At 40.1% G+C, this 18,957-nt stretch overlaps 2 non-coding genes across 2 annotated transcripts; both read right to left on the bottom strand.

Annotated features, from left to right (window-relative positions):
• Positions 1-653: 653 nt before the first annotated feature.
• Positions 654-761, bottom strand: LOC148552986 (small nucleolar RNA R71). The gene has a single exon (XR_015892526.1). It is a non-coding gene; the product is annotated as a small nucleolar RNA R71 (small nucleolar RNA).
• Positions 762-17,877: 17,116 nt separating this feature from the next.
• LOC148552985 (small nucleolar RNA R71) lies at positions 17,878-17,985 on the bottom strand. Its single transcript, XR_015893076.1, has one exon. It is a non-coding gene; the product is annotated as a small nucleolar RNA R71 (small nucleolar RNA).
• Between the last annotated feature and the right edge of the window lie 972 nt (positions 17,986-18,957).

The raw sequence follows: 18,957 nt of genomic DNA, 5'->3' as shown, positions 1-18,957 counted from the left end.
CTACTCCTCACCTTTGTGTTTGGATTCTCCTTCTTCTATTCATATCTTCTTCTACTCACATTAAGGAATCTCTATACTGTAACATAGAGGATTCCATATTTTCTGTTCTCTTCTTTTTCATATGAGCAGGAACAAGGACAAGAACATTCTTGTTGAAGCTGGTCCTGAACCTGAAAGAACTCTAAGGAGGAAGCTAAGGGAAGCTAAAGCACAACTCTCTGGAGAAAATCTGACAGAAATTTTCGAAAAAAGAAGGAGACATGGCCGAAAATAACAACAATGCAAGGAAGATGCATGGTGACTTTACTACACCTAATTCCAATTTACATGGAAGAAGTATCTCAATCCCTACCATTGGAGCAAACAATTTTGAGCTGAAACCTCAATTAGTTTCTCTGATGCAACAGAATTGCAAGTTTAATGGACTTCCATCAGAAGATCCTTTTCAGTTCTTAACTGAATTCTTGCGGATCTGTGATACTGTTAAGACCAATGGGGTTGATCCTGAGGTCTACAGGCTTATGCTTTTCCCATTTGCTGTAAGAGACAGAGTTAGAATATGGTTGGACTCTCAACCTAAAGACAGCCTGAACTCTTGGGATAAGCTGGTCACGGCTTTCTTAGCCAAGTTCTTTCCTCCTCAAAAGCTTAGTAAGCTTAGAGTGGATGTTCAAACCTTCAGACAAAAGGAAGGTGAATCCCTCTATGAAGCTTGGGAGAGATACAAGGAACTGACCAAAAAGTGTCCTTCTGATATGCTTTCAGAATGGACCATCCTAGATATATTCTATGATGGTCTGTCTGAATTATCAAAGATGTCATTGGACCATTCTGCAGGTAGATCCATTCACCTAAAGAAAATGCATGCAGAAGCTCAAGAACTCATTGACATGGTTGCAAATAACCAGTTCATGTACACTTCTGAAAGGAATCCTGTGAGTAATGGGACGCCTCAGAGGAAAGGAGTTCTTGAAATTGATACTTTGAATGCCATATTGGCTCAGAATAAAATATTGACTCAGCAAGTCAATATGATCTCTCAGAGTCTGAATGGATTGAAGGAATCATCCAACAGTACTAAAGAGGCATCTTCTGAAGAAGAAGCTTATGATCCTGAAAACCCTGCAATAGCAGAGGTGAATTACATGGGTGAACCCTATGGAAACACCTATAATCCCTCATGGAGAAATCATCCAAATTTCTCATGGAAGGATCAACAAAAGCCTCAACAAGGCTTTAATAATGGTGGAAGAAACATGTTTAGCAATAGCAAACCTTTTCCATCATCCACTCAGCAACAGACAGAGAATTCTGAGCAGAATCCATCTAGCTTAGCAAATATAGTCTCTGATCTATCTAAGGCCACTGTGAGTTTTATGAATGAAACAAGGTCCTCCATTAGGAATTTGGAGGCACAAGTGGGCCAGCTGAGTAAAAGAGTCACTGAATTCCCTCCTAGTATTCTCCCAAGCAACACAGAAGAAAATCCAAAAAGAGAGTGCAAGGCCATAGCCTTACATGGTGTGGCCGAACCCAAAGAGGAAGAGGAGGACGTGAATCCTAGTGAGGAAGACCTCCTGGGACGTTCAGTGACCAATAAGGAGTATCCCTTTGAGGAACCAAAGGAATCTGAGGCTCATCTAGAGACCATAGAGATTCTGTTGAACCTCTTTCTGCCCTTCATGAGCTCTGATGAGTATTCTTCCTCTGAAGAGGATGAAGACATTACTAAAGAGCAAGTTGCTAAATACCTTGGTGCAATTATGAAGCTAAATGCCAAGCTATTTGGTAATGAGACTTGGGAAGATGAACCTCCCTTGCTCACCAATGAACTAAATGCATTGGATAGGCAGAAATTGCCTCAAAAGAAATAGGATCCTGGCAAATTCTTACCCTGTACCATAGGCACCATGATCTTTGAGAAGGCTCTGTGTGACCTAGGGTCAGGAATAAACTTAATGCCACTCTCTGTAATGGAGAAACTTGGGATTTTTGAGGTGCAAGCTGCCAGAATCTCATTAGAGATGGCAGAAAACTCAAGAAAACAGGCTTATGGACAAGTAGAGGACGTGTTAGTAAAGGTTGAAGGCCTTTACATCTCTGCTGATTTCATAATCCTAGACACTGGGAAGGATGAGGATGAATCCATCATCCTTGGAAGACCCTTCCTAGCCACAGCAAGAGCTGTGATTGATGTGGACAGAGGAGAGTTGGTCCTCCAACTGAATGAGGACAACCTTGTGTTTGAAATTCAAGGATCTCTTTCTGTAACCATGGAGAGGAAGCATAAAAAGCTTCTCTCACTGCAGAGTCAACCAGAGCCCCCACAGTCAAACTCTAAGTTTGGTGTTGGGAGGTCCCAACAATGCTCTGCACATCTGTGAGGCTCCATGAGAGCTCACTGTCAAGCTATTGACATTAAAGAAGCGCTTGTTGGGAGGCAACCCAATGTTATCTAATTATATTTATTTATTTTCTCTTGTTATTTTATGTTTTCTTTAGGTTGATGATCATGTGAAGTCACAAAAACTACTGAAAAATCAAAAAAAGAATGAAAAATAGCACACCCTGGAGGAAGAGCAGTCTGGCATTAAACGCCAGAAACAAGCATCTGTCTGGCGTTTAACGCCAGAAACAAGCACCAAGCTGGCGTTTAACGCTAGAAACAAGCATCTGCCTGGCGTTAAACGCCAGAAACAGGCTATATTTGGGCGTTTAATGCCAGAAACAAGCAGCAATCTGGCGTTAAACGCCAGGATTGCACAGCAAGGGCGTTTTACACGCCTAATTGGAGCAGGGATATTAGGTCCTTAACCCCACTTGATCTGTGGACCCCACAGGATCCCCACATCTTCTTCTCTCCTCTTCACACCTTTTCATAACTCTTTTCCCCAAATACCCTTCACCAATCACCTCAATCACTCTTTCCCATCACCTCTTCACCACTTACATCTATCCTCTCTTCCCCATAAACCCCACCTACCTCCAAAATTCAAACTCTTTTCCCTCCCAAACCGAACCCTAATGGCCGAACCCTAAATCCCATCCCACCCCTATATAAACCCCCTCTTTTCTTCTTCATTTTCACACAACACAACCCTCTCTTCTTACCCTTGGCCGAATACACCTTCTCCCTCCATCTCCTCCATTCTTTTTCTTCTTCTCCTTCTTTCTTTCTTCTTTTGCTCGGGGACGAGCAAACATTTTAAGTTTGGTGTGGTAAAATCATAGCTTTTTGTTTTTCCATAACCATTTATGGCACCTAAGGCCAGAGAAACCTCTAGAAAGAGGAAAGGGAAGGCAATTGCTTCCACCTCTGAGTCATGGGAGATGGAGAGATTCATCTCAAAGGTCCATCAAGACCACTTCTATGAAGTTGTAGCTAAGAAGAAAGTGATCCCTGAGGTTCCTTTCAAGCTCAAAAAGAATAAATATCCGGAGATCCGACATGAGATCCGAAGAAGAGGTTGGGAAGTTCTCACCAACCCCATTCAACAAGTCGGGATCTTAATGGTTCAAGAGTTCTATGCAAATGCATGGATCAGTGAACCCGAATCCAAAGCATTGGCTTACCATGGTTCGGGGGAAATACTTAGATTTCAGTCCGGAAAATGTAAAGCTGGCGTTTAACTTCCCAATGATGGAAAAGAACGCACGCCCCTACACAAGAAGGGTCAACTTTGATCAAAGGTTGGACCAAGTCCTCATAGACATATGTGAGGAAGGAGCTCAATGGAAAATTGACTCAAGAGGCAAGCCGGTACAACTAAGAAGGCATGACCTCAAACCAGTGGCTAGGGGATGGTTAGAGTTCATTCAACGCTCAATCATTCCTACTAGTAACCGGTCTGAAGTTACTATAGACTGAGCCATCATGATCCATAGTATCATGATTGGAGAGGAGGTGGAAGTTCATGAGATTATACCTCAAGAACTTTACAAGGTGGCTGACAAGTCCTCCACTAGGGCAAGGTTAGCCTTTCCTCACCTCATATGCCACCTCTGCAATTCGGCTGGAGTTGACATAGAGGGAGACATCCTCATTGAAGAGGACAAGCCCATCACTAAGAAAAGGATGGAGCAAATAAGAGATCATGGACCTCAACATGAGCATGAGGAAATTCCCCACCATGAAATCCCTGAGATTCCTCAGGGGATGCACTTTCCTCCACAAAACTATTGGGAGCAAATCAACACTTCTCTAGGAGAATTAAGCTCCAACATGGGACAACTAAGGATGGAGCACCAAGAGCATTCCATCATCCTCCATGAAATTAGAGAAGATCAAAGAGCTATAAGAGAGGAGCAACAAAGACAAGGAAAAGACATAGAGGAGCTCAAAAGCACCATTGGTTCTTCAAGAAAAGGAAGACGCCACCCTCACTAAGGTGGACTCATTCCTTAATCTCCTTGTCTATTTATTTTCTATTTTTGGTTTCCATGCTTCATGTTTAATTATGTTTGTGTCTTTACTAGATGATCATTAGTGTTTAAGTATTTATGTCTTAAAGCTATGAATGTCCTATGACTCCATCACCTCTCTTAAATGAAAACTGTTTTAAAAACAAAAGAACAAGAAGTACAGGGTTTTGAATTCATCCTTGAAATTAGTTTAATTATTTTGATGTGGTGTCAATAGTTTTTGTTTTCTAAATGAATGCTTGAACAATGCATATGTCTTTTGAAGTTGTTGTTTATGAATGTTAAATATGTTGGCTCTTGAAAGAATGATGAAAAGGAGACATGTTATTTGATAATCTGAAAAATCATAAAAATGATTCTTGAAGCAAGAAAAAGCAGTGAATACAAAAGCTTGCATAAAAAAAAAGAAAGAAAAAAAAAGCAAGCAGAAAAAGCCAAAAGTTCTTTAAACTAAAAGGCAAGGGTAAATAAAAAGGATCCAAGGCTTTGAGCATCAGTGGATAGGAGGGCCTAAAGGAATAAAATCCTGGCCTAAGCGGCTGAACCAAGCTGTCCCTAACCATGTGCTTGTGGCGTGAAGGTGTCAAGTGAAAACTTGAGACTGAGCAGTTAAAGTCAAGGTCCAAAGCAAAAAAAGAGTGTGCTTAAGAACCCTGGACACCTCTAATTGGGGACTTTAGGAAAGCTGAGTCACAATCTGAAAAGGTTCACCCAGTTATGTGTGTGTGGCATTTATGTATCTGGTGGTAATACTGGAAAACAAAGTGCTTAGGGCCACGGCCAAGACTCATAAAGTAGCTGCGTTCAAGAATCAACATACTGAACTAGGAGAATCAATAACACTATCTGAACTCTGAGTTCCTATAGATGCCAATCATTTTGAACTTCAATGGATAAAGTGAGATGCCAAAACTATTCAAGAGGCAAAAAGCTACAAGTCCCGCTCATCTGATTGGAGCTAAGTTTCATTGATATTTTGGAATTTATAGTATATTCTCTTCTTTTTATCCTATTTGATTTTTAGTTGATTGGGGACAAGCAACAATTTAAGTTTGGTGTTGTGATGAGCGGATAATTTATACACTTTTTGGCATTGTTTTTACATAGTTTTTAGTATGATTTAGTTAGTTTTTAGTATATTTTTATTAGTTTTTAAATAAAATTCACATTTCTGGACTTTACTATGAGTTTGTGTGTTTTTCTGTGATTTCAGGTAATTTCTGGCTGAAATTGAGGGACTTGAGCAAAAATCAGATTCAGAGGTTGAAGAAGGACTGCAGATGTTGTTGGATTCTGACCTCCCTGCACTCAAAGTGGATTTTCTGGAGCTACAGAACTCTAAATGGGGCACTCTTAATTGCGTTGGAAAGTAGACATCCAGGGCTTTCCAGCAATACATAATAGTCTATACTTTGTTCGCGTTTAGATGACGCAAACTGGCCTTCAACGCCAGTTCCATGCTGCATTATGGAGTTAAATGCCAGAAACAGGTTGCAAAGTGGAGTTAAATGCCAGAAACAGGTTACAAACTGGAGTTCAACTCCAAAAGAAGCCTCTACACGTGTAAAGCTTAATGCTCAGCCCATGCACATACCAAGTGGGCCCCGGAAGTGGATTTCTGCATCAATTACTCATTTCTGTAAACCCTAGTAACTAGTTTAGTGTAAATAGGACTTTTTACTATTGTATTTATATCTTTGGATTATCTTTTGATCCTTTGATCATGTTAAGGGGGCTGGCCTCTAGGCCATGCCTGGACCTTCATCACTTATGTATTTTCAATGGTAGAGTTTCTACACACCATAGATTAAGGTGTGGAGCTCTGCTGTTCCTCATGAATTAATACAAAGTACTATCGTTTTTCTATTCAATTCAAGCTTATTCCAATTCTAAGATATTCATTCGCACCTCAATATGAATGTGATGATCGTGACAGTCATCATCATTCCCAACCTATGAACGCGTGCCTGACAACCACTTCCGTTCTACCTTAGATTGAATGAGTATCTCTGGGATTCCTTAATCAGAATCTTCGTGGTATAAGTTAGAATCCATGGACGGCCATTCTTGAGATCCGGAAAGTCTAAACCTTGTCTGTGGTATTCCGAGTAGGATCTGGGAAGGGATGGCTGCGACAAGCTTCAAACTCGCGAGTGCTGGGTGTAGTGACAGATGCAAAAGGATCAATGGATCCTATTCCAGTATGATCGAGAACTGACAGATGATTAGCCATGCAGTGACAGCGCATTGGACCATTTTCACTGAGAAGACAGGATATAGCCATTGACAACGGTGATGCCTAACATACAGCTTGCCATAGAAAGGAGTATGAATGATTGGATGAAGATAATAGGAAAGCAGAGGTTCAGGAGGAACAAGCATCTTCATACGCTTATCTGAAATTCTCACCAATGAATTACATATGTATCTCTATCTTTAAATTTACATTTTATTTATCTTTTAATTATTAAATCTCCATAACCATATGAATCTGCCTGACTGAGATTTGCAAGATGACCATAGCTTGCTTCAAGCCGACAATCTCCGTGGGATCGACCCTTACTCACGTAAGGTTTATTACTTGGACGACCCAGTGTACTTGCTGGTTAGTTGTGCGAAGTTGTGACAAAGAACTAAGATTATGAACGTGCATATTGAGTTTTTAGTGCCATTACGAAGGAATAGAACCCTCACGATTTCTGCGCACCAATACCTCCAAGGGTCATGGGAGACATTCAAGAGGAGGAAGTGGTTGTTGAAGCTCCACATGAAGAAGAGGTGGTAGACAAAAGGCATGAAGAAGAAGGAGTAAGCCTCAAGGAACCCAAGAGAAAAGCTATAGTGGATGAGTCCATTCCTATTCCATTCCCATCCATGGTGAAGAAAGCAAAGAAAACACCGGAATTTGATTTGAACATGCTTCAAGTGTTCAAGAAGGTTGAGGTAACCATACCACTTCTTGATGCTATTCAACAAATTCCAAAGTATGCAAAATTTTTGAAAGACTTGTGTACACACAAGGATAGGATAGGGGAATTGGAGACATTATCCTTGGGTAGTTCAATTTCTTCCTTGATGGAACCTATTCCAAAGAAATGTGGTGACCCTGGACCTTGTTTGGTGTCTTGTTGTATTGGTGGACGTACTTTTCATGATTGTATGTGTGACCTGGGAGCTTGTGTAAGCATCATGCCGTTTTCTACCTATGTGTGGTTGAATTTAGCTCCATTAAAGAAGTCGGCGGCGAGGTTTGCCTTAGCCGATAAAAGTGTGATCACGGTGATGGGATAGCAAAAGATGTACTTGTGGCGATCAAGGATTTGGTTTTTCCGGTTGATGTTTACATCCTTGAAATGCCTCCAACAGAAAATAGAAACCCATCCTCCGTTCTACTTGGTAGACCCTTCCTCAAGACCTCTAAATTCAAGTTAGATGCCTTCACCGGCACATATTCCTTTGAGGTTGGAGACAAGACTATCAAGTTCAATTTAGAAGAAGCCATAAAGCATCCTCCCGAAGAACATTCCGTGCTCCGATGTGATGTAATTGATGAAGTGGTGGCAGAAGTGCAAGAAGAAGACCACAACAAGTTGTGCTACCCTATTGTTGAGGAGACGGATGACCAAGAGGATGAACATGAGAAAGTTGTTAAAAATGAACTCCATGAGCTTGATGAAAAGGAACCTCAGCTTGAGGCAAGGAGTGAACTAAAGCCTCTTCTATCTCATTTGAAGTATGCTTTCTTAGAGGATAACCAAAGGTTTTCGGTCATTATTTCTAGTGAGCTTTCAAGTGAAGAAGAAGAAAAGCTCCTAGATGTTCTAAGAAAGTACAAGAAGGCAATTGGATGGAGCCTAGCGGATATTGAGGGAATTGACCCCCGCAAGTACATGCATCGGATATTTCTCCAAGAGGGAGCTAGGCCAGTTAGGCAACCGCAAAGAAGGCTCAACCCAACCATCCTAGATGTGGTAAAGAAAGAGGTCACTAGACTACTTTATGCGGGTATCATATACCCAATTTCTGACAGTGAATGGGTGAGCCCAGTCCAAGTTGTTCCCAAGAAATTGGGCATCACTGCGGTCAAAAAGGATGATGGTGAAGTGGTCACCAAGAGAGTGAAAAATGAGTGGTGAGTGTGCATTGATTTTAGAAGATTGAACGCCGCTACAAGAAAGGACCATTACCCTTTGCCCTTTATCGATCAGATGTTGGACCGTTTGGCAGGTAAATCCCATTATTGTTTTCTTGATGGATTCACTGGTTACTTCCAGATTCACATTGCTCCTGAAGATCAGGAAAAGACCACATTTACTTGTCCGTTTGGAACCTTTGCCTATAAAAGGATGCCATTTGGACTATGCAATGCACCTGCTATATTTCAGCGGTGTATGACGAGTGTCTTTTTCGATCTAATGGAGAATTGTCTGGAAGTCTTTATGGATGACTTCAGTGTTTATGGTATTTCATTTGATTGTTGCTTGGAGAACTTGGCCAAGGTCTTAGCTAGATGTGTTGACACTAACCTTGTCTTGAATTTTGAAAAATGTCACTTTATGGTAAGACAAGGTATCATGTTAGGACATGTAGTACTCATGAAGGCATTTCTGTAGACCCGGCCAAGGTCGATGCTATCACCACTTTACCTCACCCCTCATCTGTGAGGGAGGTCCGCTCGTTTTTAGGACATGCAGGATTCCATAGGCGCTTTATCAAAGATTTCAGCAAGATTGCTTTGCCATTATCGCGCCTACTCCAAAAGATGTGTGAAAGCTTTTGAAGAGCTAAGGAGAGTTCTTATCACGACACCGATTGTGCGAGGCCCCAACTGGACGTTGCCATTTGAGATAATGTGCAATGTGTCAAACCATGCTGTAGGTGCCACGCTTGCACAGCGCGATGATAAACTCCCTTATGTCATTGCTTACTCTTCTAAAACACTGGATGTAGCACAATCCAACTATGCCACTACTGAAAAGTAACTCCTAGCAATTGTTCATGCTTTAGATAAATTCAGATCTTATTTTCTAGGATCCAAGATAGTGGTATACACGGATCATGTAGCTTTAAAGTACTTATTGACAAAGAATGAGTCAAAGCCTAGACTCATACGTTGGATCTTGCTTTTGCAAGAATTCGACATTGAGATTAGGGACCGGAGTAGATCTCAAAACCTGGTTGCGGATCATTTAAGCCGCATTGAGAATTTAAAATTTGACCCATTTTCGATCAATGACTCATTCCCATTGGATAGTTTGCATGCTGTGTCGGATAGTTTTCCTTGGTTTGCCCCAATGGTGAACTACTTGGTTGCGAAACTCCTCCCTCCCAACTTTTCTAAATACCAAAGGGATAAATTTAGGAGTGATTCCAAATACTATATTTGGGATGACCCTCACTTGTGAAAGAGGGGAGTAGACCAAGTAATTCGAAGATGTGTCCCAGAGTCTGAAATCCAACCCATTCTTGAAGCTTGCCATTCGTTCGAAAGTGGTGGCCACTTTGGCCCACAAAGGACTGCTAAAAAGGTGTTGGATTGTGGATTCTGGTGACCAACCCTATTCAAGGATGCTAACCGGTTCTGTGTGTCTTGCCATCAGTATCAGAAGTCGGGAAACACATCCCGAAGGGATGAAATGCCTCAGCAACCTATGCTGTTCTGTGAGATATTTGATGTTTGGGGCATTAACTTTATGGGACTGTTTCCCAACTCTAGTGGGTATCTGTATATTCTATTAGCGGTTGACTACGTGTCAAAGTGGGTAGAAGCAATACCTACCCGCCTTGACGATGCCAATACCATTGTTTCTTTTATTAGGAATAACATTGTATGCCGTTATAGGTCACCACGAGCAATTGCGAGTGACCAAAGATCCCACTTTTGTAACAGGAAAGTAGAGGCATTGCTCAAGCACTATGGAGTGTCGCATAAGGTTGCTACTGCTTATCATCCGCAAACCAATGGACAAGCGGAAGTGTCCAACCGGGAAATTAAGAGAATCTTAGAAAAAGTGGTCAACCCACAAAGAAAGGATTGGAGCCTCCGGTTAGAACGACCTACAAGGCTCCGTTAGGGATGAGTCCCTTCCGGATCGTCTATAGTAAGGCATGCCACCTTCCAGTGGAAATTGAGCATAGAGCCTATTGGGCGGTAAAGCAGTGCAACATGGATTTGACCAAGGCGGGTGAAGCCAGGAAATTATAGCTAGAGGAGCTTGAGTGTTTGAGGAACGAGTCATATGAGAATGCCCGGATCTACAAAGAAAAGACTAAGGCATTTTATGACCATCACATCCGAAAGAAGGACTTTCAACAAGGTGATGAGATTCTCCTCTACAACTCGATGCTTCGATTCATGCCTGGCAAGCTCCGCTCTAGATGGGAAGGACCTTTCAAGGTGAAGGAGATAAAGCCCTATGGAGTGGTGGAGTTGTTTGATCCAAAAAGTGAAGCAACCTTCAAGGTGAATGGACATAGAGTGAAGAAGTATCATGGCCACAAGCTCCCAAAAGAGCTAGAGGTGTTCCTATTGGAGGATGCACCAAGGAGAAAGGAAGCTTAAGCAAAGGACCGTCCAACTTAAGGACGTTAAAGAAAAGTGCTTGGTGGGAGGCACCCCACCGTGGTAAGATCTTCCTTGTGTATACTGATGACAAGTCATCTTAGCCTAGTTTCACTAGCCTTTTTCTTTTGTTTTCAATTGATTTTATGCACTTTCTTAAGCCATAAGCAAGCCAATTGGGTAGATTTCCATGTTTCCTTTGATTCAATCAACCATGTATGAATTCATGCACTTTCATGATATTTTATACTATAATTGTCATATATTATGAAAGAAACACAATCTCATGATTTGGGGCAAAGCTTTGATTGTTTTGATTGATTGATGATAGGTGAAAAGAGCTTTGAAGAAGGTTGAAGGAAGAAGGAAGGGCTAGGAGCAAGAGAGAACAAAAAGTTTGAGCCAAAGTTTGCCTCAAACTTTAGCTCAAACTTTTAAAAGAGTTGAAAACATACCAGAGAAAAAAATCTTGAGCTAAAGTTTGCCTCAAACTTTAGCTCAAACTTTTGGAAGAATTGAAAACACTCCAGAGGAAAAAAAGCTTGAGCAAAAGTTTGCCTCAAACTTTAGCTCAAACTTTTGGGAGAAAAGCTTGAGCCAACGTTTGCCTCAAACTTTTTGGCAAACGTTGGCATCACAAAACCAACACCCTGGAGGAGAAAAGCTTGCGCCAACGTTTGACTCAAACTTTTTGGCAAACGTTGGCGCCACACTTGCACACCCTGCAGGAGAAAAGTTTGCGCCAACATTTGCCTCAAGCTTTCTGGCAAACATTGGTTCCACACACATTTACAAGGGGGCCAACGTTTGAGCAAAAGTTTGACCTCAAACTTTGGCTCAAACGTTGGTAGCAGCAAGCTTAAGCAATCTGGTATAAAAAGTTTGAGTAAAAGTTTGCCTCAAACTTTTACTCAAACTTTTACTCAAACTTTTATGATTTCAACCTGGTTCACAATGGATCTTTCTCCAACTCCAAGAGCAATCAACCAAGGCCTTTATCAACCTAATTCCATCAAGAGCAAAGGCCCAATTCAAGGCTTGAAGACCATTTGAAGAAAGTGTATAAATAGCTTAGGATTTAAGTTTTCGGAGAGCTTTTCCTTTGACGTTTGCTGAGTAGTTTTTGGAGAGCTTTTGGATTTTGAACTGTTCTGAGTTTCTGAGTTTGGGGAAGGAGAATTGAATTCTCTTCCTCTTCGTTTTCTTGTTTTCAATTTCAATTATACTTGTCTTGAGTCTTGGGTGTTGAGAATTGGGGAAATTCTGTCTCAATCTCACCTTGAGATCTCTTTCTGTTTCTTTTACTGAACCATTGGAGAATTGAGATTTACATCCAAGTTTTCTTCTATTTTGATCTTTAATTTCTTGCAATTGAATTCTACATTTGGATCTAGGAAGGCATTGAGATCTAGACTCGGTTATCTAGTCTCTTGGGTCCTGAGATCTGGAGTTTGCATTTTAAATTCTCTGTTTAAAGCTTTTCAAGTTCATTTACATTTCCGTTTGAGATCCGGTTCAATTCAAGTCACTTTCCACTTGTCTGATTAATGCAATTTACTTTTCCTTGTTTAATTTCTGCAAATCCACTTCCCAATTCCCTTTATAATTCAAGCCATTTACATTTCTTGCACTTTAAGATTCTGCAATTTACATTTCTTGTAATCTAAGTTTCTGCAATTTACATTACTTGTTCTTTAAGATTCAGCTTATTTACTTTCTTTGCTCTTTAATTTTCTTTAAAGGGAGAATTTTCTACCCTTCTCCCTTTACATTTCAAGCAATTTAGTTTCTGCAATCACAAATCACCCAACCAATACTTGATTCGCTTGACTAAATCACCACTAAACTAAAATTGCTCAATCCTTCAATCCCTGTGGGATCGACCTCACTCCCGTGAGTTTTATTACTTGATGCGACCCGGTACACTTGCCGGTTAGTTTTGTGTGTTTGGAATTCATTTTCCGAAAATACACATCATATACATTCTTGTTTTAGCCTTAAATTCTTGTAATTTTTGTGATTTCTTGATGATTGTTGATTGTATAGGAATAATAGCTTTGTTAATTTTGTTGAATAGATAGGATGTTCATATAGTTTTCATAATTTTGGTATGGATGAATTGTTAAAGTAAAGAGAATGCTATGTTTTGAGTAATGCATGAATTTGTGAAGTGTTCTCTTGCCTACTAGCTTAAGCACCTATCAAGAATGTGTTAGAATAGGTCTTGTTATGTTAAAAAAAAAAAGAAAGAGAAAAAGGGAAAATGGGCACCGAAGCGCCAGCGCACTGTGCACGCGCGCGCCGGTGGTACACTTCCACCTCTTGGGCCAAAAACCCGAGAGTCATGCCCACTTTACGCCCATCTCGTGCCAGCCACCCACGCGTCCGCGTGCTTGCCACCTGCGCGCCCCTTGCAAACCGCCCATCGACGCACAAGCGCACTGTGCGCGCACGCGCCAATGGCCCTATGTGGACTCCCTGGTACATAAACCAGAGAGTTATGCCACACTTGTGCCACACTTGTGCCCAAACCAACGCGTCCGCGCCGGTCACCAATCCATTCAGGCACGCATCTGCGCAGGGTGCGCGTCCGCGCACCTGCGCTACATGCCAACTCTGGTATAAAAACCAGAGACTTGCGCCAACTTTGTGCAAGTTCTATGCCAGGGGCACAACTGACCTCGCGCGTGCGCGCCATTGACGCGTACGCGTCCCTTGCCAACCACTCACCGACGCGCCAGCAAACTGTGCGCGTGGTGAGCGGATAATTTATACGCTTTTTGACATTGTTTTTAGTATGTTTTTAGTAGGATCTAGTTACTTTTAGGGATGTTTTCATTAGTTTTTATGTTAAATTCACATTTCTGGACTTTACTATGAGTTTGTGTGTTTTTCTGTGATTTCAGGTATTTTCTGACTGAAATTGAGGGACTTGAGCAAAAATCAGATTCAGAGGATGAAGAAAGACTGCTGATGCTGTTGGATTCTGACCTCCCTGCACTCAAAGTGGATTTTCTGGAGTTACAGAACTCGAAATGGCGCGCTTCTAATTGCGTTGGAAAGTAGACATCCAGGGATTTCCAGCAATGTATAATAGTCTATACTTTGGCCAAGAATAGATGACGCAAACTGGCGTTCAACGCCAGCTTTCTGCCCAAATCTGGCATCCAGCGCCAGAAAAGGAGCCAAAACCAGAGTTGAACGCCCAAATTGGCACAAAAGCTGGCGTTCAACTCCAAGGAGGACCTCTACACGTGCAACACTCAAAGCTCAGCCCAAGCACACACCAAGTGGGCCCCGAAAGTAGATTTATGCATCAATTACTTACTCCTGTAAACCCTAGTGACTAGTTTATTATAAATATAACTTTTTATCATTGTATTCACAGTCTTGGTCACTCCAGTTCCCCTCTGGGGCCGAGACCAATGAACTCCATTATCACTTATGTATTTTCATACGGTAGAGTTTCTGCACTCCATAGATTAAGGTGTGGAGCTCTGCTGTTCCTCAAAGATTAATGCAAAGTACTATTGTTTTCTATTCAATTCATCTTGTTTCGCTTCTAAGATATTCATTTGCACTTCAACCTGAATGTGATGAACGTGACAATCATCATCATTCCCTATGAACGCGTTCCTGACAACCACTTCCGTTCTACATCAGAATTGAATGAGTATCTCTTAGATCTCTTAATCGGAATCTTCGTGGTGTAAGCTAGAATGATGGCGGCATTCAAGAGAATCTGAAAGGTCTAAACCTTGTCTGTGGTATTCTGAGTAGGATTCAATGATTGAATGACTGTGAAGAGCTTCAAACTCGCGATTGCCGGGCGTAGTGACAGACGCAAAAGGATAGTAAATCCTATTCCAGCATGATCGAGAACCGACAGATGAATAGCCGTGCCGTGACAGGGTGCGTTGACCATTTTCACTGAGAGGATAAGATGAAACCATTGACAAGGGTGATGCCTCCAGACGATTAGCCGTGCCGTGACAGGGCATTTGGATCATTTTCCCGAGAGAAGACCGAAAGTAGCCATTGAAAATGGTGATGTACCACATAAAGCCAGCCATGGAAAGGAGTAAGACTGATTGGATGAAGATAGCAGGAAAGCAGAGGTTCAGAGGAACGAAAGCATCTCTATTCGCTTATCTGAAATTCTTACCAAGGAATTACATAAGTATTTCTATCCTTTATTATTTATCTTTTAATTATCTAATCCAATCACATTTAACCCTACCTGACTAAGATTTGCAAGGTGACCATAGCTTGCTTCATACCAACAATCTCCGTGGGATTCGTCCCTTACTCACGTAAGGTATTACTTGGACGACCCAGTGCACTTGCTGGTTAGTTGTGCGAAGTTGTGAACCATGGTATTGGCATCATATTTTTGGCGCCATTACCAGGGAAAGAAAGAGCGATGAATTTTACATAATCAAAGTGTAATCACAATTTCTGCGCACCAAGTTTTTGGCGCCATTGCCGGGGATTGTTCGAGTTTGGACAACTGACGGTTCATCTTGTTGCTCAGATTAGGTAATTTTCTTTTTGTTTTCTTTTCAAAAAATTTTCAAAAATCTTTCAAAATTTTCTCCTGTGTTTTCGAAAAAAATTTAAAAAAAAAATGTTTTCAAAAAAATATATTTTTCTTCAAAATTTTTAAGAATGAATTCTAGTGTTTCATGAAGCATGTTGGAGCCTGGCTGGCTGTAAAGCCATGTCTCAATTCTTTTGGACTGAAATTTCACTTATACTGAAGAGAAGAGCTTCTTTATCTTTCTTAGCCAATTGGCTGTTGAATGTAGGGAATGTCAGGCATGTCATGTCTGAGTTACATACTAAAGCTTGGCTGGCTATTAAGCCATGCCTGACCCTTTGATTGGAGCTTTAGACTAAAAAGCATAAGATTCCTGGAATTCATATTAAAGATTTTGAAATCCTTATTTTTATTTTTCAAAATGATTTTCAAAAAAAATTTAAAAAGAAAAAAATCATAAAATCATAAAAATCAAAAATATTTTGTGTTTCTTGTTTGAGTCTTGAGTCATGTTATAAGTTTGGTGTCAATTGCATGTGCATCTTGCATTTTTCGAAAATTCTCATGCATTCATAGTGTTCTTCATGATCTTCAAGTTGTTCTTGGTAAGTCTTCTTGTTTGATCTTTGCATTTGCATGTTTTGTGTCTTTTCTTGTTTTTCATATGCATTCTTGAATTCTTAGTGTCTATGCATTAAAGAATTCTGAGTTTGGTGTCTTGCATTAAACATGTTCTTGGTGTTCATCTTGACATTCAAAGTGTTCTTGGTGTTCATCTTGACATTCATAGCATTCTTGCATGCATTCATTGTTTTAATCTAAAAATTTCATGCATTGCATCATTTTTCTTGTTTTTCTCTCTCATCATTAAAAATTCAAAAATAAAAAAAAATATCTTTTCCTTTTTCTCTCATCAAATTCGAAAATTTGGATTGACTTTTTCAAAAATTTTTAAAAATCTAGTTGTTTTTATGAGTCAAATCAAATTTTCAATTTAAAAATCTCATCTTTTTCAAAATCTTTTTCAAAAATCAAATCTTTTTCAAATTTCTTAGTTATTTTCGAAAATTCCAAAAATATTTTTCAAAAATCTTTTTCTTATTTTTATATCAAATTTTCGAAAATAACATAATCAATTAATGTTTTGATTCAAAAATTTCAAGTTTGTTACTTACTTGTTAAGAAAGATTCAAACTTTAAGTTCTAGAATCATATCTTGTGATTTCTTGTGAATCAAGTCATTAATTGTGATTTTAAAAATCAAGTCTTTTTCAAAAAACTAATTTCTATCATATCTTTTCAAAAATATCTTCTTATCTTATCTTTTTCAAAAAAAAAAATTTTGATTTTCAAAATACCTTTTCTAACTTCCTATCTTCTTATCTTTTCAAAATTGATTTTCAAAATTTGTTTCAACTAACTAACTAACTTTTTGTTTGTTTCTTATCCTTTTCAAAACTACCTAACTAACTCTCTCTCTCTAATTTTCGAAAATATCTTCCCTTTTTTTTCAAAAATTTCTTTTTAATTAACTAATTATTTTTTATTTGAATTTTCGAAAAACTACTAACCTTTTTCAAAACTATTTTCGAAAATCACTAACTCTTTTTCAAAAATTATTTTCGAAAATCCTTCTCCCTCATCTCCTTCTATTTATTTATTCATCTACTAACATTTCTTCCTCACATCACCAAAAATCCGAACCCTCTCTCTCTCTCTGAGTTCAGATTTTCTTCTTCTCTTCTTCTACTAACAATAAGGAACCTCTTTACTGTGACATAGAGGATTCCTCTTCTTTTCTTTTTCTCTTCTCTTTCTTATGATCAGGGACAAAGAAAAAGGCATTCTTGTTGAAGCTGATCCAGAACCTGAAAGGACACTGAAGAGGAAATTAAGAGAAGCTAAATTACAATAATCCAGAGACAACTTTATTGAAAATTTCGAACAAGTAAAGGAGATGGCAGCCGAACCCAACAACAATGCAAGGAGAATGCTTGGTGACTTTACTGCACCAAATTCCAATTTACATGGAAGAAGCATCTCCATTCCTGCCATTGGAGCAAACAACTTTGAGCTGAAACCTCAATTAGTTTCTCTGATGCAGCAGAACTGCAAGTTTCATGGACTTCCATCTGAAGATCCTTTTCAGTTCTTAACTGAATTCTTGCAGATATGTGATACTGTTAAGACTAATGGAGTAGATCCTGAAGTCTACAGGCTCATGCTTTTCCCTTTTGCTGTAAGAGACAGAGCTAGAGTATGGTTGGATTCTCAACCTAAGGATAGCCTGAACTCTTGGGATAAGCTAGTCAAGGCTTTCCTAGCCAAGTTCTTTCTTCCTCAAAAGCTGAGCAAGCTTAGAGTGGATGTTCAAACCTTCAGACAAAAAGAAGGTGAATCCCTCTATGAAGCTTAGGAGAGATACAAAGGACTGACCAAAAAGTGTCCTTCTGACATGCTTTCAGAATGGACCATCCTGGATATATTCTATGATGGTCTGTCTGAGTTATCTAAGATGTCATTGGATACCTCTACAGGTGGATCCATTCACCTAAAGAAAATGCCTGCAGAAGCTCAAGAACTCATTGACATGGTTGCAAATAACCAGTTCATGTACACTTCTGAAAGGAATCCTGTGAATAATGGGACGCCTATGAAGAAGGGAGTTCTTGAGATTGATACTCTGAATGCCATATTGGCTCAGAACAAAATATTGACTCAGCAAGTCAATATGATTTCTCAGAGTCTGAATGGAATGCAAGCTGCATCCAACAGTACTCAAGAGGCATCTTCTGAAGAAGAAGCTTATGATCCTGAGAACCCTGCAATAGCAGAGGTAAATTACATGGGTGAACCTTATGGAAACACCTATAATCCATCATGGAGAAATCATCCAAGTCTCTCATGGAAGGATCAAAAGCCTCAACAAGGATTTAATAATGCTGGAAGAAACAGGTTTAGCAATGGCAAGCCTTTTCCGTCATCCACTCAGCAACAGACAGAGAATTCTGAGCAGAACTCATCTAGCTTAGCAAACTTAGTCTCTGATCTATCTAAGGCCACAGTGAGTTTCATGAATGAAACAAGGTCTTCCATTAGAAATCTGGAAGCACAAGTGGGCCAGCTGAGTAAAAGGATCACTGAAATCCCTCCTAGTACACTCCCAAGCAATACAGAAGAGAATCCAAAAGGAGAGTGCAAGGCCATTGACATAAGCACCATGGCCGAACCTGTAAGGGAAGGAGAGGACGTGAATCCTAAGGAGGAAGACCTCCTGGGACGTCCAGTGATCAATAAGGAGCTTCCCTCTGAGGAACCAAAGGACTCTGAGGCTCATCTAGAGACCATAGAGATCCCATTAAACCTCCTTATGCCATTCATGAGCTCTGATGAGTATTCCTCTTCTGAAGAGAATGAGGATGTTACTGAAGAG

This window comes from Arachis ipaensis, chromosome B7 (genome assembly GCF_059453495.1).
Source record: "Arachis ipaensis isolate K30076 ecotype BB chromosome B7, ASM5945349v1, whole genome shotgun sequence".
In the NCBI taxonomy this organism is placed as follows: domain Eukaryota; kingdom Viridiplantae; phylum Streptophyta; class Magnoliopsida; order Fabales; family Fabaceae; genus Arachis; species Arachis ipaensis.
Note: the sequence above shows the minus strand (reverse complement) of the source record. Positions and strands in the feature narration are given on the sequence as shown.